The sequence below is a fragment of the Zonotrichia leucophrys genome, chromosome 1 (genome assembly GCF_028769735.1).
Source record: "Zonotrichia leucophrys gambelii isolate GWCS_2022_RI chromosome 1, RI_Zleu_2.0, whole genome shotgun sequence".
Taxonomy (NCBI): domain Eukaryota; kingdom Metazoa; phylum Chordata; class Aves; order Passeriformes; family Passerellidae; genus Zonotrichia; species Zonotrichia leucophrys.
In genome coordinates, this window is record NC_088169.1 from 7,851,075 (window position 1) to 7,876,944 (window position 25,870).

Consider the following 25,870-nt stretch of genomic DNA (forward strand, 5'->3'; position numbering starts at 1 on the left):
CAAGAAAAAAATCTTGCAGAGGATGTGTAAAAACATGTTTTATTCAAACAACAGCTACTGTCAGAAAAAATGGTCAAGCTTTTGTGTGCACAAACCATACTTCAAGAGCAGCCTAATGAGTAGTATTACAGGAACCATTACAAGTTCTTGAAGAAATGCTTAACTATGAAGGAAGAAAGGAATATCACAAGTTCAGCCATTCGTGGCAGTGTAGCTGAAGTTGGATGTCTGAGCAGTGTAAACAAGCCCCTTACATTTTTTCACTGATTGCAGAAATTTCACATCATGCAGCTGTGACTCCCTTGCAGAAAATGTCTCCTAATTAGCTCGTGTATATTTTTAAACTGCACGTTATATGGGCAATGAAACAGAGGAAAGGCAAATTAACAATGAATAAATCTCTTTCACCCGTCACTTACCATAACAGTCACTGTGTTCTCTCTCACACAGACACACATACTCCTTCCTCTTACTCACATGGCTCTCCTGGGCAAGAGAAATTAAGGCCCTCTTCATAACTCTTCTTAATTTTGTTTGCAGCTAAAATTGAATTGAATGCACAAAATTCAGTCACATTTCAAAACTGAAGTCACCTGCCCCATCTGTGTCCCAGCTACCTGTTACCATTGAATATCCAGCAGACTACACAGAAATCCTGGAAAGGGAGGGCAATTTCTGAAGCATTGTGTTGTGTATCAGGAGCATTCCCTATTCAAAAAAATAACCAAGAAAATTACCTCATTTCTTCAAAGGACTTGCAGAAGCAGAACTCCTTAAGCTGATGTAAATCACCTTGGTGTTTCCATAGCAAGAAAGGTATTTCCCTGTAGTTCCTCTATTTGTCAGAAAGCACTTCTAAGTGATATTAAGGAACATTAAAACTAATCAAAAATGTCCTTATTCTAGAATGTCCATAAAAATAAATAAATAAATAAATAAGCATCCAGCTCAAGCATCAGCTCTGCTTTCTCAAGGACTGTCATTCACATGGGATTCCCCATCTTCAGCTCCTCCTTGCAGCTCCTTTTCCCAGCCCTCTCCCCACCTTTGGAACAGGAGGAAACTTTCTCACTCAGAAAAGCCTTAACTCGCAGCCATTTGAAACCAGCAGGTGCAGGCACCAGCTCCTGGTCTAGGAGAGCAGAGCCTTTCTTCCCTGTGCCCTACATTACCCTGAAAATCCTGACAGGGAGGACAAGCAGCCTTTCCTTTGGACAGGATATTCAGGAAGTTTGAGGAGTGGTTTTTTTCCCATCTGGGGACTTACACAAATCTGCTTGAAGGCTGAAGTCCAACCCTCCCCTGTAGGCGCCCTTTCATGACAGTTTTCCTCCATCTGGGAGGGCAGGAAGAGGCATTTTCTTTGCAGCTGCTCCCCATGAATCAGCTGGCAGCCACTGTGCCCATATTCCTCCTCCAGGACTTTTAGGACATGGCATCCACGGCACTGCAAATTCCTAATCTCTCAGAGAAATCTGAAGCTTTGTTCCAGACAACATCCTGTGCCCTGGCAGCAAGAAGCTGAGTTTCTGCACTTTTGCTGCATATTTACTGTAGGTCACTGCTTGTAATTTCCTATTCCCAGTGCTCAGGCTTTGGTCCTCTACAATGTCTTGCTTTTCTCACACTTCACTGGCCTTCTGTGTTTTACATTAGGCAATCAGCAGGATGACAAATATGACAGCAGCCTCCAGTTCAGCCTCCTGAGTGTTCTCAGCCAATATGCCAAAAATATAATGGCTTTTCTTTTTTTTTTTTTTTTAATAATGTTATCTGGATGGTGGCTATAGGCATCTGTTGAGTTTACCATATGCTCCACATTTCCATATAGGAAGATGATGATGCTAATACAATAATTATTTCAATAGCACTTGTTCATGGTTTAAAAGGACTGTTTGATGTGCACATACGTAAGCCCAGACCTGGAGCTATTACACCCAATTAAAGCATCCTGCCCTTGGGCACACAGGACAGTTAGCACACAGGAGCTGCAGATTTATTTGTGTTTTCAGTCTGCTCATAAAATTGAATCACTGTTTGTCTCCAGCTTAACCCCCTTACAATTGAGTGGCTGGAGCAAAACTACAGATGAATCTAATAGACTCAATCTCTTCATTGAAGAGATTGTACATGTTCCAGCTAAATTTGATAGTGCAATTTTCTGTCTCTGGCAGTATCATGCACTGCTGAGCATCTCAGGGAAATCGGGGCACTGGTAGCCTTGTACCTACCACATGAAACTGCAGACAAAAACACTGACCCCTACCTGAGGTCTCTGGGGCAAGGGCATCTCTTTGGCCCAAGCTATCATTGTGACTAGAACAGCAAAGCCCAACCAAGGACTCTCAAGCAATGCCATGGTGAAACCTGGATGCACCAATGTGGAAGAAATACAATATTAAGTTTTCAAGCAGTATTGGCTGTTTCCTTGTATGATTTTAAAATCTACAATTCATAAAAGCTCTAATATGTAGCCTTGAATGTGTCTTTGCCAGCCAGCCCTGCTCCAGGAACTCTTTCCGTGTCGACCTTGGCCTTTGTCTTTGCAGACCTGCCTGAAATTCACTGGATCTGACCTGTGGATTGACCTCCTGGTTTGACCTCGACCCTGCCCTATCACCATGGCCTTGCATGGTGATCTGGAAACTCGGTTGAACCTGTGATCTCATGACCTCCTCTGCTCCCTTGCAGGTGGTGATGAGATGGGCTCTGGATGGTGAGACCCTGAGGAAACCCCTGTGGTTCTCTGCTTCCAGGGAGCTGCTGACCCTTGCTGTACATGAACATCATCCCTTTCTGAGGCAGAGCACCAGTATTTCCTTGGCTAGTAAATAAAAAGCAGAATTGCTTTTGCGGTTGAATGAAGTCTCCTAAAGTAAGGAGAGTGAAAAAACCCCACAAACTGGAACTTAAAAGGGGAGTGCTGCCAAGCATGGAGCTCATCTGCAAGCTTCCCAGAGCACTGACTTCCAGAGTAGATGACTTCACCTCGTTAGCAAAAGCATCCAAGTCAAGCTTCTTAAGAGTCAATCATCAAAGCCAGAAAATATTTGTCATTTGGTATTTTCACTCTTTCATGAATCTTCCTGGCTCTGAAATTGGGCAGCATTTAAAGGAATAAGGCAGCAATACAGGAGAATGGAGCCCCTTGTTGTGTGCCTTAATCCCATTAGGCAGAACGATGAAATCTGTAGCTGAACTGCAGCAGGATTTGAGCTGCATAAAGAGTGAGTTTGTTTTGATTTCCCCATGTTACCACTGTGTAATCCCCTGTACTCTCTAGAATGATTTGAAGTCTGTTGTTTCCTCTCCAGCATCTGGGGCCAAGAGTTACATTAATGAAAAATGTAGCTCATATCTTCAACCGTGGAAGGTCACTGCCACCTCATGCTTCCTGTGATTTCTTTGAAATAAAATGGTTAAGGTGCCATTTCAGCTGCCTCTAGTGTGCACAACAGAGGGAAAGTTAAATTTTAAGAGAACACTCAATTTTCACACCTTAAAAAGGAAATTCTGGGAACTAATAACAGGTTGGCCTTTTAAACTAGAAAACCTTTGCAGGATTATCAATCAGACATATTGTAATAGAGCATAGGCAGACCTATAGGGATATTCAGCTATTGACTGGTTAGTTGCTGCATTCACATGAGTAACTAGAACTCTGTTTGCTGCTAATAATATGAAAGGTTGCATGAAAAAATACACTAACTTTGAGTTGTTAAGTAATTTGGAGATTCGCTGTCTGGTCAATGCATTGATTTGGATGTAAATTGCTCATAGTTTGGTGTCCTAATTAGAGTTGCAGTGTTTAGAACAAAAACATCAACATGTTCACTAAAAATTCTAAGTTACTGTGCATTGTGTTCATTTTTATCTTTTTTTTAGTACATTGCATTTAAAATTGCTCAAAATTGCTTGAGGTTATGAAGTGGGCATTTTGCATATTTTTTGTCCTTTATATTAAGGCATGGCTCATTTTTATAATGCTGAACTTCCAAAGGTACTGCAGTGTCACAATGGCTTCAAAAACTTTTATGAGTTCTCTGCACCTCTGAAAATCTGTTCATCCTGAATGTCTGCATCTACATTTTAATCAGCTATTTAGGCCTTTGTGGTCAGTGTACACAACACCTTATCCCTCTCCCAGGGGAACCACTTAGAGGGGTGTCCTGACTTCCTATTTCTGAGGCAAAGAGGATTACAATGAGATTGCCCACCCTCACTTTCTCCTCCTAATATTTCAATGTTTTGCAGAAAAGGGAAAAGATCTTCAATGCCAAGTTCTCCAGCAGGCCCTGCTGCCAGAGAGGATGCATTTTTTTCTCTGAGATAGGATAAATTCTCCTTTCCAGTTCCTCACTTGTGCTTCCAGGCATGCAGTAACCATCTGCCAGAGTGCAGCCCTACAGCAGTAAATGTGTACAATGCAAACTGGAAATGCAGCAAAGCCTCCCAGTGATGGGAGTAAAAGGCATCGTCCCCAGTGAGTCTGTCAAAGTAGCCAAAGTAATTTGTCCCCTTGAATTCTCGTGTATAAATAGGTATAAACCCATTCTCAAGATCTCAATAACACACATGTATTCAGATTTCCCCAAAGCAGCCTATTGTTTCCTTCCCCAGGCAGGATGCATTTCTCAGCTGTTGATGTTAAGATATTCCTTAAGAGCCAAAAACATTTTCTGAACGTGTCTTTACCAACCTCTTTTTGTAGATATTGACATGGATCTCTGCTCCTCTTGCTTCAACCTGTTTTAATCAGAGGATTATGTACTGTTATTTCTAAAATGCTCATACAATACTGATGATGAAACATCAAGATAGAGGAAGAAAAATTGAGAGATTCCAGAGCTTACATACAGGTAATTCTGCAACAAGTTCACTAGGCACAGTTTTGGTTAGATACAGCAAAATCTGATCTCTAAGATGACCAAACACTCTGGAGAGGGCTTAGACTGTTTGGGATGTTTTAATGGTTTTGCCGATACATAGGTTCAATGGTATAATTGAAATACCAAAAGAATGCCAGTTAAGCCACAGGTGGTTTATAAGTGCTTTGATGGGATTCTGTATTAGGATCAACTTTCTGAAAATAACCAACTAAAGCTCTACAGACTATAGACACTCACCTGGCTGGGAAAGGTGCTTCCTCAACAGCAGAGTTCTGGCTGGGCTGCAGGGACACAGCACACCCAGAACCTGAGCACACCCCTGTGAAGCTGCTGGGGAAGATTGGTTTGAAAGACTTGTTTCATTCAGATTGACCTAGAAAATTAGTTTAGCTGTTTGCCCAGCTAAGCATCCTTTTGACCTCCCTACTATCTGTTTGCTCTGTGCAAGGCATGTCTGCACTGGCATTGACTCAAGGAGGGAGAAGGCAGACATTCATTAAAAAATAACTTAGACTCACTTTAAATTCAACTCATACTTCCAGAGTGAAGTCCTGAGTTGGAAATACAGAATCAGCACTTGTGACACAAAATCAAGGAGATTTATTTTCCATGAGGAGTAGAGATGATGCTGTATTTTCACTTCTTCCCTGTGTCTATCAATCTCAAATTGTCTGAGGCTCCCCAGTCCAGGAACTGATCAGGCTCAGAAGTGGCTCATTTTTCTGTAGACCCATAGGTACATACAGAGCAGCACTCTCAATTTCACATGAGAGGTTTTTGAAGCAGCATTTAAAGAAATTAATGAGTCACCAGGTGACACCCTTTGAACAATGAGAGCTTTATTCACCAGTGATGTGAAAATGTGGCCAAAGCTAATAAAATACACTCCACAGAAATCATCTCAAAAGGCAATAAAACACCTCTACTGTACATTCATTTTCTTGACTGTCTTTGTCTGCACATGCTTCTAAACAAAGGAGACTTTTTTCATGCAGTTTACACTGTTTTGGTCTCTATGTCTGATTAGCCTCTTAATTGATGGACCTTGAGATTTTTGGGTTTGGTTCAATCTTTTACAGAGAGATACATAGACACGATGTCTGATATGGGCCTGGACTTCCAACTCCCACCATACTTATGCTGTATTGAAGTCAAGGTTTTGGTTCACATCCATCTCTATTAAGAACTTATTAAAATTTGCAAACACAGGGCATTTTTTAGTTGTTAGTCCTATTTGGTTTTGTATGATGCTTCCCTCCCCTTATACTCCCAAATATGGTTTAATATCTGCTAAAAAATTCAGCCAAGCATAATTCTTTCCCAAGTCATGGAGACCATAAGTGGGAGTTGTGCTGCAACCACCAAAAGGGTAATGGGGCACTGTTATAATACATGTTTTCATTGTGGCAACAAGGAGAAACCACAGTTTAGTGATTTCACAATCTTGCAGTAATGTCAGACAGACAGATTACCATGCAAACTATCCCACAAAACCCTGAAAGGAACTTGAATTCAGACTCAGTTCAAATTTCAACTAGATGAGCCAGATGGAAAAAACAAAGATAAAAAAAGGAGGTTGGGAGTCAGGAGAGGGAAAGGGAGCAAAGGGACAGGATGCCAGCATATTTCCTCCTAAATTGTGTCAGTTTGACTTCTGGCAGACAAAAGTCGAGCTTGTCATTGCATTTTCTAATATTCCAAGCTTTGGGACATTTATCTTTGTTATTTCTCTGCATTTGTCATCACACTATCAGCAGAGTTGCCCCAATAGCCTGTCTGGAAGCCAGCTGGCCCTGCTCCTGAGAGGAGATCCATTCCTCACATCTCCAGGCACTCCCAAACCACTGCAATCTTTCTTAACTTTGGGGAGTTTTTTCCCCCATCAGGGTCATACATATATCTCATTTGTTGGTTGGGCAAACATCCTCTCCAGGATGAAGAGGTTCTGAATAGAAGGATAAAGGACAAGACTCTGGCATCTCTGAAGTCTGTGAGAATGATGCCACTGACTTCAGTTCAGGGGCCAGCATTTTAGCCAGAGCTCTCCTCCAAAATCAACTTTTGTGTCACATCTTCAACATGGGCATTATGGAGAAAAATCAAAAGGAGGGACCTGCTCTTCCCTCAACCATAGTCCCTTCTTGAACAAATGACTGGAGGGAAATTCCTGCTTTTCCAAGGTTGTTATCCAGGAAGGCCCCTGACCCCAGAGCTGACTGAATCACAGCTCAAGCCTGGTGGGGCCACCAGGAGCTGTTTCAGGGCCTGGGACATGGAGAACTCTGCAGCCCTCCCCATCCCTGGCAGCCTGCAGCCAGCACCTTGCACCACCCCTGCCCCTCTTCTTGCCGGGCAAAACTGACCCGATGGCTCTGGCTCTAAGGGATCACAGCAGCAGGAATATCTGTAGGTCCCAGGAACCACTGCAGCTGAGCACAATCTTCCTCATGGCCCTTACCATGAAGAAACAGCAGAGGTTTTCATCCTGGATGTAACCACTGACTGTCACAAACCTCCCAAAGGGCTTCAAACTATTAAGCACCTGTACAGTGGGGCAGGAAAAAAGTCTCAAAAGCCAGAGACTTTAGAAGATGTTTGATTTGGCTTCAAAACTTCTAGCCCATCTTCAGCTTTACTCAGCAAGCTTTTGAATGTTCCCACAAAGCAAAGCCATGAGCCAGAGAACCAAACCAAGCAAGTGCATTAACTTAGGAGCAGCAGCAAGTGCCATTAGAGAACATGTACGTGTTAAACAATAACCCACTAAATCCACAAATAGCTTTTATCCTATTTGCTGTATCTCATACACATAAAGAAGTGTCTGCTTATTCATTGCCTGGCTTAGATTCTGCTTGGTTTTGTTTTTATGAAGGATTAAAAGCAAATTCTCATTTTAGCTCACTGAAAAAAATAGGGTCAGTATCTTCATTAACCACCATTGACAGACACCATTCCACCTTTGATCACAGCCACAAGACTCAGAAGATTCACTACAACACACCTACCAATAACACTGCATTTCACATTAGCAATCTGGTGTAAAGAAAAATGCACCCTGAATTTAAAGTTGCTCTCAAGAATCACAACATAATGCAAGTGGTATTTTAAAGTTCATGAACTATTGAAAACAGCTATTTTAATTTGTCAAATTAATTGCTAAACTACTTTATGATCAGTATGGCTTCCAACTTCACTAACATTATAGAGGCCTTCTCTTCACTCCTCTTTTCAGTGCCTTTGCAGTTTGAGTTAACTCTTTTCCAAGAATGAGGTGCCCAACTCCCACTCCTCTGCAGTCTCCTGATCACCATTTATTATCTGGCTGTAGGATTAGCCCGACAGATTATCAGAACCTTATTCCCACTAATCTTATGGCAAAGGGCTATCTCCTGCAGAGTACTCAATTTGACTTGATGTGTCTTTTGCAAACATTGTTTGTGAACAGGCAGGAAGAAGAAAGAGAAAAGAGAACAATTTCCACTGTCTCCTCTAACGCTGGTGAGGGCACCAAGTGAAACCTGCAGATAGCAGGTTCTTACAGGAAACCAGAGCTGGTAGCTCACAGAATTAAGCTTTTTTTATGGGACATTGAGAGTGACTAAAACTTATATAAGCTTTACAAAAAGGTATTAGATATATTCACTGGGTGAAAAAATCCATAAAGAAATGTCCAACAAGATGTTCTTCTCACAGAGTACACTGGTACCACAAGTATGCTGATTCTAAGGAAAAAAAGAAGAGAAGCCTATGTTAATAGCAAGTTATCCTTCCCATGAATCTTAGTAGGTATTAGGGAAAAAATAATTAGAATGTATTCCTGATTTAACAGTATTTCATGCAGGTCTGGGCAAAGGCTTAAAAAAAGAATGGACTCTACATGATTAAGTATATTTGCTTTAAGAATAATTTAAGAGGTTAGGGCTCGCCTTAGTTTCTTGCATTTTTATAACTGAACACTTTAATTGCCCTTTTATTATATTTGTTCAATAATTTTTACATTCACTTTTAATTATATTTTTTTATTGCATGGGACTGGGATCAAATTTAGATGAACTGCTTTAAGTGGAAGGATTATAAATTCTGGCATATGGCTGGAACATTAAACTGAACACTGTTCCTTTAATATAGAAAAAATTCTGCCTGGATAATCTATAAAATGCCAAGAGAGCCCTTTCTCAAGACAGTCTGGGAGTGCTTATAGGAGTCAGCAAGGAGGAGAGTGGGATATAATCAACACATCACCAAGTATTTTGACCACTTTATTTTAACTGCCCAGGTTTGCCACATTTTTTTCCCTGCTCCTCTTAGGGGAAAGCAAAACCCAAGATGAATTCCAGTCTTTTTAATGAGATGGATGGTAAATCTCCTTCAAATACATTTTTGCTTTAGTGATATGTTGATAAACACGTGCTACCTGTATCCAGTGAAGTTGCCCTATCAGAGTGAGATGTCAGAGAGGATAAGCTTTGCAGCACACTGGGTGTAAACAACAACAATTTCACAGCACCAAGAGCTCTTAAAAGTTTCATGACTAGTTAGAACTCTTATTAATTAAACATGAGCCATATTATTACAGCTCTTGTACCAATTAAGCACTGAATTGGTGCCCTGCTATACAGAGTGACAATGCTGTTGTCCTTTGGATCTTACATCAATGTTTTGACTTATTAGTTTGGGTGTTTAATCTAGATTTTCAAACGGGGAATTAATAAAAACTGAAGGCTTCCATTATGTAGTCATAGCAGTGACCATATTTAGTAATTCAATCACTTCTCGTGGGCATGTACTAATTATATCAATTCCATTTTATTTAAATGCCTTTGAAACATTTTGATTCAGAAGGGGTAAAAAAAAACCCACAACAAAAGAACTTTATATTCACCTCAGTAATGCATTAAGCTCTCAATTGGACCAGCATTTTAACGGCCCTCTTTGAAATCATCAACTTTTCATTTTCAGCTTTACCCCAGATTCTTCTGCAAGGCATTTATGTTTCATTCTCTCTGGGAGAGGTAGTGGGTTGGACATAAGGTATTTGATCACTGATAGAATAATAAGTTTAGTTTCAGCTGAATACATAAATTGGGGGGAAAAAACATGAAAAATGCAGTTATTTTTGTGTGGGCTCATAAGATTAAAATTCCATGAGTAGCTCCTGGCTTCTAGGTAGGAGTACCTTCCATAAACCTGATCTGGTATTTTCTGCCTGAAGTTATGACAATTCTTCTATTTAGGTAGAAAATAATTTCTTTTCCAGTGAATTTCCTTCCAATATCTTTCATTGCTCCCACAACTGAGCCACCTGCTTTTTCTGTGTGAGATGGGAGAGGTGTGGCAGGCAGTGCTAGAGGGATGTTCATGAAAGCTGTAGTGGTATGAAGGACCCATGACAATCACAAACCAAAAAGATTTTCTGAGTGACCCTGAGGGCAGGGAAGAGTCCAAGTTAAACAATTTAGGTTGGTGTGTTGTGTGCTCCTAACACAGCACAGCACATCGCATGGTGACAGCTAGGGACAATAAAGGGAAATAAAGAAAAATTAAAACAGCCAAAACCAGTCCATGGGGTGTATGTCACAACCAGTTATGCTTTATCTGGTGGTGTATGGAAAAAGGTTTCATGAGAAATCTGTGCTTTCTGTCTCCCAAAATGTTTTCCCTTTGCTCCACAATGAAGAGCAATGTGCAAAGCCAATTTTCCTTGTGCCATTCCACCTAGAGGTGTTCTACTTGGAAAGAGCAGAGGGGACATCCTGCAGTGCTACCAAGGATGGCACACCACATTTGTCCAGAGCAGAAGCACTGGAGTTTTCCCTTCTCCCACCCCAGCCTTCATGGTTTCTCTGCACAAGGCAGAGAGAAAAGAAGACTCTGAGTAGTTTTGCTTCCACAGAGGCCAGGGAACAGCAAGAACATCCCTCCCTTCTGCAATCAGAATACAGTCCTGTTTGGCCCCTTTTCCCACTGTTTTCTTCACAGTTGCTGGGATCTGTGTTTTCAGCACAACAAGACCTTTCACTTATCAGATGAATAATTTTAAGAATTGTGAATAACTGAAGTGCCTGTTCCCACAGTTTCCACAGGAGCACCAGGTGCTATCACTTGACAAGAGGCTCACAAGAGACATAAGGACAGATTCTTTCTAGTCTTCTTGTTTGTTTGTTTGTTTTTGTTACAAATCCAGGACTAAAGACACTTGTTCTTACTTGGATGAGAAACTGGTCATGCAACCTAAAGAAGCAGCCACTGATATAAAGTTCAATTTCCTTCCCACTCCCCTGCTCCTATGAAGGGTACAGCTCAACCAAAGTATAGACAAAGCTTTTCTCTGAGATGGAAATTTACCTCAGGGAAGACTCATAAATACCAAATTACCTACTGCCAACAACTGTGCTGGATTACATTTTACCTGTCACATCTACACCTCTGGTCAAGTAAGAACAGCCTCTTCCATGGAATACTCATACCAAGCCTATCACAGCTACTGACCTAGTCCTCAGAAAAAGTTCCAACTCTTGGCTATATTAGATAGTATTAAAATTATTATCTCTTTAGGAGGCACAGAAACTCCCATCCTTGTACTGGCATTTGTAATGGCCAGGATAATCTTCAGCCATCCAATTGGCTTTGCCCATGAGAGGTGACATGTCCTGAAAAAGCAGAATATTCCCTTCTTGACAGTCAGGACATTTCAAGGAACAGAAGGACACAGAGGGAGCAGCAGCAGCAAGGATCACATATTTCCTCAGACTGCAACAAACACCAGGCCTGAACACCAGGCAGGAATCAAGATTTTCAGAGGTCCAGCAGGTGGGCTAGTCCAGTGCTTCTTCACTGCTTCAAACCTGGGAATCCTCTTCTGAAAATAATTAGCAGGCCATTTGCACAGGGCTGATAAAATTATAACCAATAGATCCACTGAAACTTTGAATATTTATCAATTACTCTTCTGTGATGTGTTCATTTGGAGTGTTTGTGGAAAAGCCCACATATATCTTCCATTGTCCAGTTTGCAGCCATTCCCACAGGGCACAGGTGGAGAAGCTCTGGTCCAATGCAGCTGAACTGGAAAAGGGAGTCAGCTGTACCTGTGTGATCCTTGATAGCTGCACCAAAAAACCTGCTCGGAGTAACTGAGCTGCCAGACTAGAAGGACTCAGGGCACCTCTCTTGAAGAGATGAGAATATTTAATTGCATTTTTTGGGAAGGGATCCCATTGTCCAATAAGGTACTAGAGGTACAAAACAAGGAGATGTTAATTTAAAGAAATGAAAGGAGGAAGACTGTTCCCAGCAACACAGATATAAAAAAGACAATTTCACGTCTGGATGATTGACTCCAATTTACAACAATCTTGTAACAATAATCATTTCAATAATGTGGCTTGCCAAGGGTTTTAGGGCAGCTAACTGAATTATAGCAAATCTTTACAATTACAACGTTTGTAATGAACGCAGTTAGTGAAGCCTCAGCGGCCTTCCCTTATCATTTAGCAGTGAGTGATAGCTCATGGGAGGAGGCCACCCTTCAGCAAAGAGCAGTGGAGCAGCACACAAACCAGCCAAGCCTCAGCCTGACAGCTTCAAGGAGACAGGGCTGCAGGGGCACACGGGATGTGCAGAGGCTCCCCGTGCCACTCTTCATCATTCCTGCTAAGGGTTGTCTGGAAACTGAAAGAGGAAATTCAGATCACATATTAGGAAGAAATTCTTTACTGTGAGGGTGGTGAGGCAGTAGGACATGCTGCCCACAGAACTTGTGGGTGCTCCATCCCTGGAAGTGTTTAAGACCTGGTTGGGATCCTGGTGTGAAAAATGTGTATTTTATGATTGGCTTTTCGTAAATATTAAAATGAATATTATATGTGTTGTGTTAGAAAGTAATGCTGTATTAATTCTCTTAACTAGTGTGTTAAATATAGTTTTAGGTTATAGAAAATGTTAAAACAGAAACCATGCTGTGTATGATACTTTTCTTTAAAGAAAGGACTTGCAGCAAGACAGCAGCCACAGGACTACTCTGAGAATCTTTCAGAGAAAAAGAACTTATGGCCCCTTTATCAGAAGAAACTAACTTCTTCCCACCTCGAAGGCATTGTTAGGATTCAGAGGAAGAAGTTGCTGATGACTAGACAGAATCCTGTATTTGAATGGAATTTATGCATCATGTATGAAGTGTATGAATATGCAACAGGTTATTGTTTTTAAGGGTTAATCCTCTGTTAACGTGGGTCCTTTTTCAGGCTCGTGCTAACAAGAAAAAGGTACCCAGACATCCATAACTCTTTGTTTCTATTATCTCACATTGTCCTAATTCAAATTGTCCAAATTATTATTACTCTAATTGTATTACTATTTTTAGAACCTTTTTATTACTATTAAACTTCTAAAATTTTAAAAACAAGCGATTGGCATTTTTCACACTGGGGAGTACCCAGACTGTGTCCTCTGGATGTGACAGTTTCTCCCCTTTGTAGAAGTCAGCATCCCCCAGCAAGTTCAGTGGTTTTTCAACCTCAGTCAATTACAGTTTATGACTATAACAGAAAAAACTAAAAAGCAACAAGAAATACATTTTGTCCATGACAAAAGCCATCACAAGACACTCAGATGGCTCTTCCTTCCTGACCTCCACCATCATAACAAGCTGGAGCCAATGTCCCAGTCATGAGGCCAAGTTTTCCCTGTGACATGTGGATGAACGACTTTGGCCAGTTCTCCTCACTCAGGCTGCTCACCAAGGCTTTTGTGAGCACACAGGCAAGATCTAATGTGGAAATCATCAAACCAAGTATGTAAATGTGCATGTACATTGCAGATATCCACGCTGGAGCTTGTTATTGACATTCCTTCACAGTCTACAGAGACAGGAACAGCTTTGCCTTGTTCAGAGGTGACTTCTAAAAACTTGAGAGGTCTTGTCACCAAGAACTGCCTGTGCCTCCAGGTTGCTTTATAGCGAGGGTGGCTGAGGCCAGTGACAACAGTGTGACACAGACAAATTATGCGAAACCCAACCCAACACCAAACTATGTTCCTTGTCTGGCATACAAATGTCTGCTCACTGTACCCTAAGGCTCATGCGTGGCACCTTGCAGCTGCCCTGGCTGCCTCTCCCAAGTGTGGGCATGTGCTTGGCTACAAATGGATTTACTGCAGTGATAAATTATACTCTGGGCTTCTGTCTGGTTAATGTTGACTTCTGCAAGCAACCAGTGGGAGCACAGGCTGGTGGAGCCTCAGATTCACACTGCAAAGGTCAACCATCTTTTGGTTTGACACAACCTTCCAGTAAGTGTACACCCACACTCAGCAGTTTTCCTTCATTGGCCTAATGTGTGATGTGTGACTGTGTCTGAGACCTCTGAAACTGACTGTTGTCCTTACATAAATAAATAAGCAATAAACAAAGCAAGTAGCACCTTCAGTGCACTTTCAGGAGCTCTCTGAAGCTCCTCACCTGGTCATTAACAGCACAAGTTATCTCCTGCCATCAATCGGATTTTGCAACCCAGCAGTGAAACATCATCTTTTTCATCACTAGCTATGAAAGTCAATGGTTCAAAAATTCCCGGTATGCTGAGATCACCATTTCTCCTGTCAATAAATAGTCTTTTCCTTTGTGTTTCTTTAACTCCTGACTGCCTCTGACAGCTGCCTCTGATTCTGATACCCAAAATTACCTGAGAAAGCAGGCAAGTTTTTCTGCTGGGTTTCTGCAGCACCTGCCAAGGCAATGTTGATAATAATAAGGATTCATATCTTTCCAAAGGTGGAAAGATTTCATAGAGATATCAATGTCTTCCTGTAAGGAGCAAGGCTGAAAGATTTGAATGCTCCCATCTCCCAGCTTCAGGAGTTGCTTTGTCACTTTGCAGTATTGATCATTATAAGCCTGGGATATTTATTGTGCTGCTCTGGTTTCTTTAGAAGGCCAATTAGAGTTATAACTAATTCAGTCAGAAAAACCAATAGCCCACGTTAAAACTTTACTTTTCTGCCCTCATGACCTGACTCTGATGGCTCTTGGCAGACAACACTCCTCACACTCAGTCTGCAGACAAAGCTTGGTTTTCTTAATGTCAGCACAGCAAGCCAAGGTAGCTCTGCATTGTGCAGATGTACAACACCCAAGAGGGAGAGAACAAAGAGCTCCCTCACATTCCTTTGTGTTACACCACCATGGAAAGAAACAAAAATACATCCCCAATAAAAATTAGGAGGTCTTTTGTATCTGAATTATTCAAATGGGAGTTTGCTTTTAAGCCTCAAGCTCGAGATAGTTTTCTGCCACAGCATGGCCCACATTCAGGATATTGAATATATAACTACAATACAGCTGGGTGTATAACTGTGCTGAACAAAGGGGAAAGCTGGCAAAGCCCTGCCACTGAACCTCCTGCCCCAATTAACCTTGCTCCTGCATGGTGCTATAATTGACTTCTGCTCTTTATTAAATGCAGAAGCACTTGGTCCATTGCTCCTGAGCTTAGCAAGCTGCCAGCTGAGCCTTTTCTTTGCCCCCTCGGAGGAACAATGAGGCAGCATGAGAGCTGCAGCTCAGCCCACGCCCTCCTCTCCACTATGGGGTGCCCACATTTGGAGGAGAATGGCAGAGCCTACGTGCAGTGTGCTCTCAGGAGCAGAGCACTCCCAGCTGCCCTGTCCTAGTCACAAACACATTTTGTTTTACTAAATTGTTGTGGAGAATACCTCCGTTGCCAGCAGAGACGCAATGTGTTTCTCCACTAGGAAAAATCAAAACTCCAGTTCAAATTCTGAAAGAAAAATATTATTCTTCTCTCTGTTAAAAAGAGCAGCACACTTCCAACCATTTCTGCTAAGAGAAATTTTACTCCAATGGGGGCAGAATCTTTACCAGGCTTTGCTTGCTGGCAAATTCTCTACAAGCTGAAGAAAACAAAATTTTATTTATTTCAAGAAGTGAACACAAAGCTCACAAACACCTTTGCCACTGGGTGGGGGTACCTATTGTGAAGAAGTGGATGAAACATCACTGCCAGATGAACCATTAAGGGCACTCACTGCAGGCCAGAGAGCCGAAGGCAGGCACTGAAATTGCTTGATCTTTTGTTGTCCCTGTCAGAACAAGAACAGAAGATAAAACTTCTCCAGGGAAAATGGGAGGAAATTCCAGCATCTTCCCCAGCCTGGCCTTGTACAGAAACAGAGGTTAGCCCAATCCTATTCTTAAAATACCAAGTTAGGACAGCAGAAAGGTGCAGTCTGTGATCTCCCTTTAGAAAACACAAGCTGGCAACAACTCAACTGCACAGAGGTTAACAGGAACCAATATCAGAGAGCTCAGAGGTAGAGAAAGAGTCAAGGAAAGGGTTAATTCCTCCAATGTCCTGGGCCCTGTATTTGGATTAGAAACTCAGAGCTGAGGATTTCTTTGTTGATCTATTTTTCAACATATCTTCTCTGGGAAAAACAGACAAGGTTGTCCTGTCTTGTGGCTTTGTTTTCAAGCTCTTCTGGTCATTCTATAGCAATGTTTAGGCAAAGCAAATGCAACAGGTTGTATTTCTAAGATAAATATTCTTGGAGATCTGAAAAGAAAGCCAGTTTTTTCCAACTAGGGGTTGTCATAGTCCAGCCCATCAATCCAGTAATAGCATTTGGTTCTTCACCACCTCCATATGTGTCAAAATCACCTGAAATATTTTGGAAAAGAATCACCTTCCTTTGTTTCTTGAATGGATTTTTCCTTTTTACTACAAAGATATTGTTAATTGACCGAGCATGAAAGGAATTCAATGGCAATGAAAAAAAAAAAAAAAAGCAAGTTTCATTTTTAAAGTGATGCCAAACATTACAAGCTCTACCCCTTTTCTCTCCTTTGGTGAATACCGCTTCAGAGAGAAAACTTCCCACAGGTCTGGTTAAGTAACTGCGGTAGCTGCACACAATTCATTTTAAGTCTTTGACTTCCCCTCACTGACAATGTTACTTATTTGTTCACTGTGTTCAGAGAAAAGGTCTAAACATGCCCAAAGTGCATGCAAAAGGATCTTCAGAAGTTCTGCACATGCCAAAAGGGTCTTTTTACTCAGCAGGCTGCATTTTGGATTCCAGGAGTATTTTAATGAAAGAGTTTCTGTTCAGATCTCCTATACACAAAAAGAGCATTCCAGGGTGAAATACAATTAAACACCTCAAGCATCAGTTTTCTAACATTATAGCTTTTCAAGGCATATTTTCTAAATCTCATACTGAAACAATTTGAAGAAAATATAAAAGTATTATTTATTCCTTTGTCAAAGAGAAATTCCTGATCCTCAAAGCATGAAAAGATTCTTCTACATTTCATCTACTAAATTGCATATTTTTCACATTTTGAAAACTTTTATACCACTTGATCATTTTCGTTTCTTTTTGTAAGAGAAGCATTCAAGGAAAAAGTTCCCAATAATGATGTTCAAAATCTGCTCCTGCCCATTCTGTCAACATTGTTTTTCAAAATTTCCTTATGACCAATAATAATGGAAATAGAGAAAATAGAGACTAACTCTTGACACGTCCTTCTTTTGTTTCTAGTGCAATAGGAGATACTAAAGGATTTGACTTTATCCCATATTCCATTAAAAAAATTGTAAAATAAGCCTATGTTTTTCCATGAGACCTCCTAGAAATAATTTTCAAAGCTTTATGGAACATTTTGGCTATTTTTGCACTAATTCAGGTGACCAGTAAGAAGTCTGTCTTTCCCAAACTGTTTATCATGTGCTGTTTGTGGCTCTTCTGCACCTCCTGTGTGATCTTCTGGCTCTGCCCAACCCCAAATTAGGCAGCCAGATGTCCCACAACCACTGTAAAATATTGATACATGTCCAGAGACTGACAGGCAGCTGTATGGCCATGAGTGATGGCTCTGGAGCTGAGGGAGCTTTTGTATCCAGCACCCACAGCTCCTGCTCTGGGTGGCTGTCCAGACTTCCAGCACAGATGCCAATTATGACAGATAGCCAAACACTTGACCTCTGCAGCTCTAAATTTTGTAGCTGATCACAGAGCAGTCGAATGGTGACTTTTAGTCACGTCAACCTGGTCTGAATTTAAACCCTTAAGGTAGGCCTGAGAACAGAAAGACCATTTTCCATTACCAGAGCCATTAGGCTTGTTGGAAAACATATTGACATTAGAAGGCAGGCAAAAAGCAACATTTTATCTTTGAGTTTTTATTAGTAGCTCAGAATTTCCTAACCAGAGTTTACATTATAAATGTTTAATCTTACAGTTCAAGTCTAAGTTAGACAGCTTAGATCTGGAAGTGGTATCAAATATTCTTTAAATTAATTTCCTGTAAGACAAATAAATGCTGCACAATTAATTCTTGTGCAATAAATATTTTTTAAAAAAGCAAGAAATTGTCAAATCAACATTAACAACTGCCAGATGGATTCATCCCATATAAATAACACCTCTTTCTAAGCCTCAGAAAGAGAAGGCATGGACTGATACATACTCCTTGAGCAAAATAGCTTTATATTTATCAAAGATGTGTCTCTAGCCCAAAGGTTAGTACCAGAGGCAAAAGAGAACAGTTTAAAGGCAATGGGCACTCTTGCAAAATGTCCAGTTGGGCAGACAAAAGAAGCAGAAGCTAAAAACAGAAATGCATCAACATGAGTCTTTGGGACATAATTTATCCTGTTCACAACAACCTGCAGGAGTGAAAAGTTCATGACTGTTCACTTGTTACAAAATGCAAAACAAAGGTTAGGAATGAAACACAGCAGTTTTAAGGCTACATTTCTTAAAAATGCCCATGGAGTTATTTGTTCTGTATATTTTAAATGAGACACCTCAAGTGATCACTTTAAGTGATGCTGTTTCATGGGTACAGCAAACCTGAAATTCTGTCCTACATCCAGCCCTAGATGTGCAGTGCCTTTGATAGACAGGCACCTGCCACAGGCTGGGGTCATAAAATCCTAAATACACAAAGTGAGGACACCTTTGGAGAAGCTCAGTCCTTAAGTAAATTGCTGCACCTAAATTTTTATCCCCAGAAACAAGGGTTCCTATTTTAAATATTTTCCATAACATGGAAATTTATGTGATAACAGCAGTAAAGGCCTCAGTGTCCATGAAATAACCCGTCACTACAGTGGTAGCATGATGTTAATGTGAGGGAATCTTGTCACTCTACAAAGTTCAGCAAGGCTGGCAGGAGAGCACAGTCATGTTGAATGCCAGAAACCAGGGGCTAACACTGAAAGACAGAAGAAATTGCACTCCCAAGAGCAGATATTTAATTTCAGACATGTCTTTATGGGAAGTGTTTGTATAAACAACTGTGAGGGGCTTAGGCTTTTTAAATGTAAAATAATATAGTAACAGACATTAACTTAGAGAGAACAGATTCCTGAGAATTAAAAGGTTTTTTTTTCCCAGATGTAGAAACATTTGCTGAATAAATAAGCAGGAAAGAGAGGCTGATGGTATCTTTAAGGAAACCCATGCAATACATTAAGATATATGAAAAATCAAAGTAAGAGTTTTTATTTGGCAAAGTAACGTACCCACTCTGCTGCCCAAGAGCACAAAGGCTGTGGCTGTGTCCCAAAATTCAGCTCCCCCATGGCAGCAACAGAAATAACTTCATTGTGTAGTTCTGAAGAGTCTGGGGGTGATTTCCATTGCTGTTTTTCCTGAAGAAGAAAAAATAAAAATAAAAAAAAATATATTAATAAGAGTATCTCACAGAAACAAGAATCCATTTAGGAGCTCTGCTAAGAATGCCAGCTCTTCCCCTGAGGTGTGGAAAACTGTGGCAATGGTAGACAGGAGAAATTATATAAAGGTGACACTGTTAAAGTAGATTGCTCTTTAATTGTCTGCCCTGGGCAAATAATATCATCTTTTTCCATTCTTCATTCTGCTTCTCCCCCACATCCCTGACACTAATGTAAAGTTTCGTGTTCTGACTATTAATAAACTGGTAATGTTATAAAAATCTTACATCTAGTTGAATAATACTGACTTAACAGCCCAGCCACTGATCAAATTTATTTCTGTGTAAAGGAAGAATGTCTGCTTTGATATCAGTGGCACTGTATTAGCTTAAACTTGAAGATCAGAGTCACTCTTAAGATTCCTGTCTAGGATAAAGCTTTTTTCCTCTCCTGTTCATTTTCTCTGCAGTATGAGGCCAGTTTAATTTTCAAGAACCGTATTGCTTTAAGAGCAGACTGCAGGCAAATTACCACCAGTTTGACTGAAAGGTGAATTTTAAGCTGATGCAATCAAGCAACAGGAAAATATAAGATGTTTTGAAACTTCTTTCCAAGGGGGTATTTCAGCTGGGTTAGGAGTAGCTCATGCTGATTTAGCCTGAGAGGAGAAAAGAGCTTGCACACCTGTTACAAGGTTTGTCCTCAGCCTGAGGTCACAGCCCAGCAGCTGAGGTGCAGGAATTAGCACCCACACTCAGTCCTTGGAGCACAAAGGGGCAGCAGCTCCACAAACAACCCAGCCCAAATGTGAGCACCTGTCTGATCTTGGCTGAATTCAATTCCTTCCTCACTCGACCTAACCCTGAATAATCCATTATCCCTCTGAAATACAAATACCTACACAAGCTTTGGGCTTGTTGACCAGATCAAATACAAATTGATTCAAGTTGCATCAATACAATTTACTTAAGTTTCCTCACTTGTACCTCACTCTATATCCTAAGCTTGGGTATTTTGCCCATGATCTCAATGCAGATTTAAACAGCCTCTTGTTCACCAGCATAAATGTTCTGTGCTTCACTGTGAGGCCCCCAGAAGTCCTTATTCCTGCTTTTGCTGTTCCTGATCCTGGACTTGCTATGCAATTCTCTTGGATCTCATGGCTGTGATGTCTGTGACTGGGAGAAGAGCAGCTTGAAGGATCAGCCTCCAAAGCCCTGATTATGGTGGATACAGAGACCCACACTCCCATCAACAGCACCACAGTCCTATGCTGACCAGTGCTTCTCCTGGCCTCAGAAGGAAGACCTCTAAGAAAATATTCTTCATATCTTCAGTGTGTGCCTACAACTCACCCCCAGCAGTTACACTTTTCCCTTGTTGTATGCCTAAAATCAAAGCTTCACTTGCTTGCTGGGATCCAGCACACAGGAATGTCTTGTTAGTCCTCCTTTGAATACCCCTCCAGTTGGATCTCTGACATTTTTTATTCAAACTCTTATTTTTTCAGACTGTACCACCTTGACACCAATACTGTTTTGCATCCTCACTCTAGCCTCTGGTTTTCTCATCACAGTAACTTTTATTTTCTGTGCAGCTCTCTCTAGGAACAGCTGCTGCTGTTCCACCAGGATATTCCTTCCTCCCTCAGTCTGGCTCTTGGGAGGCTGCAGGTGTTCTCCAGCCCCACAGTTTCTGTCTGGGCTGATGGATGACCCTAAGCTTCCTGGGTATTCCTGCATTCAGGTGTGCCTGGGGAAGTGTTTCTGCAGCCCAGATCAGCCACAGGAGCACCTAAGAAAGGTTATTTCCACAAGAGGGCTTCAAGGAAGCATTCCTTTTTCAATTCCAGGGATCTCAACCTCTGCACAACACTGCTGCTACAGTACCCCAGGTCTAAATCTGCTTGGTCTTTACTACACATTCTGCCTTGTTCCCTGCTGTCACATATTTGAGGATGAGCCTGTGTAAAACCCACCCCATATGCCACCAAATCAGAGGGGGTGCTTATCTCCAAGGGATGACCTGGTCCCTGTGCCTCCAAAAAGGGACATCCCCCACCTCCTCAGCACCCCAGCCTTACCCCTCACTGCTAGACTTCATGGGAGCAGGCAGGTGTTGTCTTTATATATCAATATATCAAGAGATCTATGCAAAGGTTTCATATCTCCAGAGTTTCACACCTCCTCGATGTTCCTCATAGGCAGCTCCTCTAAGCACTGACTATCCCTGGTCCTTGCAGCAGTCATCTGACTCCAGATGCCATCAATCCACTCTTTTATAACACTGTTCTTATTGGCTACAGGTGTGGCCTGTAAACATTAGGCCTGTTCCTAATTTTTAGTAATTGGTTCAGCTGCAACTCGTTGGGGGATAAGATTACATTCTATACCACCTTTATTTACCCATCCTCTATCCCCCTACAGGCAGGAATTTGGGATCAGCATTCCTCACAAGTGGAAGGGTTTGCCAGTCAACCTGAAACTCTTTGAAAACTAGACCAGTGTTCTGCAAAGAAAGAATAAGCTTAATAAAACAGTCTTGGAACAAATTTATAGAAATGAAAAGGAAGCACTCTCTCTCAGCTAACTGCATGCTGGCTGGGCTCCAGTTGCTGCTCTCTTTATTTCATCCAGCTGAAGTGCTGTTGGGGCCTGTCTCAGCTCCAAGAGCCACAGTCAGAGCCTGGAAAGCCTAAGCAGTCCATGCTGAACTCAAACACCTTCATTACCTTCCAGCTCCTCAGGCAAGGCCCAGAACAGGGGTGCTGCCCTGGGGATGCTCCCATTCCTATAGACCCCTTCTCTCTGTGCAGGTTGTACAGATGCAGACATCAGGCAGAGTTACCTGCAGCTGATAAACTAAACCTTTGATCAAGAGATGCATTTTTACCACACAAACTGTGGGATTGTTGCCTTTAGGGATGTGGATCTCCCCTGGCATAGGCCAGACACATCCTGGTATCTCCATTTGTGTGGCGAGTGCACTCCAACCTTTCCTGACCATAAACACAGGGAATAACCACTGGGTTAGCAAGGCTCCCTGCATGTTCTCTCTGTGGATGAGATGCTATCTGCACCCCAGCAGGTGACATTTCATCCTAAACCCACAATGATGAAACATCCCTCCTGCCAAAAACGGTGTGTTTACCCTCACTCTCCCCAGCAACACTTCTCCACCTCTTTCCCTGCAGCCAGCACTGCTCTGGCCCTGTGGGCAGCCAGCTCAGGCCAAGCTGCTCTGCAGTCTGGGCTTTGCTTGCTGGAGTCCCTGGGCCAGCACATTGAGGGGTTGAACACACAGCAGTGCCTGTGCTGAGGAGGCAGCGGGAAGTCCCTGTGGACAAGGGCAAGGGGAGTGGGGCCACTGATTTCAGGGGCAGCCTGTGGTCAGGTCAGCTTAACCACCCACTTCATGCCCAGGCCTTTCAGCTGAAAGCTGCATTTTGTACAAACACATGGAGTCACTGCCATGTGCTGTACAAAGGATGGGGTTAGAGACACAGATGACAGTGGGGACTAACAGGAGGAGAGGGGAGGGCAAATTCCTGATTTGACTGACCAGTTCTGATGCCAGGCTTCACACCTTCATTGCTGAGTCCAAGGACGTGGCATGCCAGCACTAAACCTTCAGCAATGCAAACCTTTAGCTGTAGCCATGGTATTTTCTGAAAAATCCTTTCCTTAGGATTTTTTTCTTCTGAGAAGCCCAGAGGCCTCAGGAACAAAATGTAAACAATGGTTATCTGCTGCTGTGGAATGCAACAGGTGCATCTGTGATTGGTCTCATGTGGTTGTTTCTAATTAATGGCCAATCACAGTCAGCTGGCTCAGACACAGAGTCTGAGCCACAAGCCTTTGTTATCATTCCTTCTTTTTCTATTCTTAGCTGGCCTTCGGATGAAATCCTTTCTTCTATTCTTTTAGAATAGTTTTAATATAATATGTATCATAAAATAATAAATCAGCCTTCTGAAACATGGAGTCAGATCCCCATCTCTTCCCTCAACCTGAGACCTCTGTGAATGCCGTCACATTCAGCATGTGCTTAGGTTGGATATTTATTCACTTCTCACACTGAATATTGAGTTGTGCAATTCTGCAGCTCCTTTGAGTTTCATCTTTCCATCACACCATGGTGCCACATCATCACTCAACACATCCCAAAGCTGCAGCCTCCACAGCTCTGCTCCACACACAGTCAGAAGCAATACTCATAAGTATTTCAGTCTACAGGTTTGTAAGCTCACACATGGCACTGTCACAATAGGTTGTGAAACCACTCCCATGCCTGGCTTTGGTAGTTTCATGTTTGGTTTTGGTGAAAGCAGTGAGGGCTTTCTTGAGGAGCTCTTCTGTCATCTCTGTTATGGGGGTATTGGCAAATGTCACTTGAATCTTCACCTGCCAGACAGCTGGAACTCAGCTTCATACTTGAGGACTTCCATTTTTAAGTGCTTGTTGCTCAACTGTTTCAACAATTTAGATAAGCTGGAAAAATGCATCAAAGGCACACACAGCCTTCTGGTAATGAATTTGTTTCAAGCTACTTGATGAAATGTGGAGAGCAGCAGCTAAATCCAACATTGACTGATGCCAAAAGCTGCCATCAGTGGAGAAGACCTGTGCTCAGCAAAGTGCATCAAGTTTAGAAGTCAGCCTGAAAGGTGCTGGGGAGACAGTGAGTAAAATGTGGGCATTTTACTTTAAGAGCCATGATTAGAGTGGAAGATGTTGCCTTAATAAAGTATGTTTTGTACCTACTCTTAGTAAATCAGGGCAAAATCAACAGTCTATACAGGAGAGGAAGACTAGAACTCAGCTTGCAAGCAGACTGAATTATTTCTCACTACAGATTTGAGGTTATTGGCAGACAGCCCATGTTGCCATTTACTCCTCATAGCAAGCATGTTTTAAAAAATATTTTCCATGTAGACAGACACAGTGTAGCCACTGAGACTCCAGAGAGCTGCCATGGGGGCCCTCCTGCCCTTTGGAGGCTCCAGTTTGATTTCCAGGTAATACAAATCAGAACTGAAATTGCAATTATGTCTGTAGCAGAAAACTGCTGGTTCCTTCTCCACATGGAAAATAACCAAGAGAAGGGCAAAATGTTCCCCAGGAACAAGGAGATGCACACTGCTTTCTTTCCTCCCATGAGCCACAAACAGTGCCTCTTACAGTCCTGAAATTTGCCTTGAATACAAGTTACTGTGTCTTTATCAGAATAACATCTTCATTTGTAACTGGGGAAATGTTAGGCAGAAAAATTGATAATTGTAATGCTTGCTTATACTTGATTATTATTTTTGTTCTTGTTGTCCTTCTCCCTTTTATATTTTAGACAAGAATATCCTCATTTTAAATGCCTCTTTGGTTTCTATTAAAATAACCAATGAAGCATTTCCTCTCTCCCACCCCCAAAAAATTTACTCATAGAGATATCTGTTTATCATTCTCCTCAGGGAGAAGGAGCATTCTGTGGCCTGTGCAGATGTATCACCTGTGAGGTTTTCTCAGCAATGCTCATGGCTGTGTGTTAGTCCCTCTTTAGAGAGACCCTTAGGCTACTGCTTTTTTGTATCCTCAAAATAGAATTGTGCCCACTTCTGGGTTACTAATTGATGCAAATTATACTGGCATAGCTGGTGAATTTCCTGCTTGAAATAAGCAACCATTTCAATGGAAAAATTGTTTAAAAAGAAAAGAACTAAGTAAATAAAAATGCTGTTTGTTGTGTTGTTGGCTAGGCTGAATTTGCTAATGTTTTAAAAGTGCTTTTAAAGTTATTTTCTTTTATCAGCTCAGCTAAAATTCAGAGGTCACTGTTTTAACATTAATGTGTGATCTGGTTGGGTTTGTTTGAAACTGTTGCTGGACAAGAATTTGCACAGTTACAAAAACTGTGGGTATATCAGTGCTCAGGATGTATGGAAAGAGGAAAAGGGGGAGAATAGGGGAGGCAGGGTGGGAAGGAGAAAAGGTGTTTTATTACAGACAGCCAACATATCTGCATTCAACATTGGGATCAGTCAGAACTTCCTTGTCTTCTTGCATTTTTTCGTGTAACTAGCAGACTGCTTTTCAAAAGCCAAAAACTCAGAGAGAAGATCCAGAAAAGCATGTCTGTTTTAATAACTCTTTTCTTCTTACTCCCAAAATATCCTCCTTTCAGTTGACCAGATTTCTAGCAAAAGCCTCCCTTTCTTGCTCTTCCTCACACTAACCCCATTATTCCCAAAGCCATCCCAGCAAAGCAGTGTTTTCAATTTTTGTAAAA

General features: G+C 41.6%; 1 long non-coding RNA gene across 1 annotated transcript; it reads right to left on the reverse strand.

Moving 5' to 3' along the window:
• Nucleotides 1-15,723: 15,723 nt before the first annotated feature.
• LOC135443536 (uncharacterized) lies at nucleotides 15,724-21,842 on the reverse strand. Its single transcript, XR_010439064.1, has 3 exons — nucleotides 21,675-21,842; nucleotides 19,439-19,567; nucleotides 15,724-15,989 (listed from the first exon to the last, which is right to left on the reverse strand). It is a non-coding gene; the product is annotated as an uncharacterized LOC135443536 (long non-coding RNA).
• Between the last annotated feature and the right edge of the window lie 4,028 nt (nucleotides 21,843-25,870).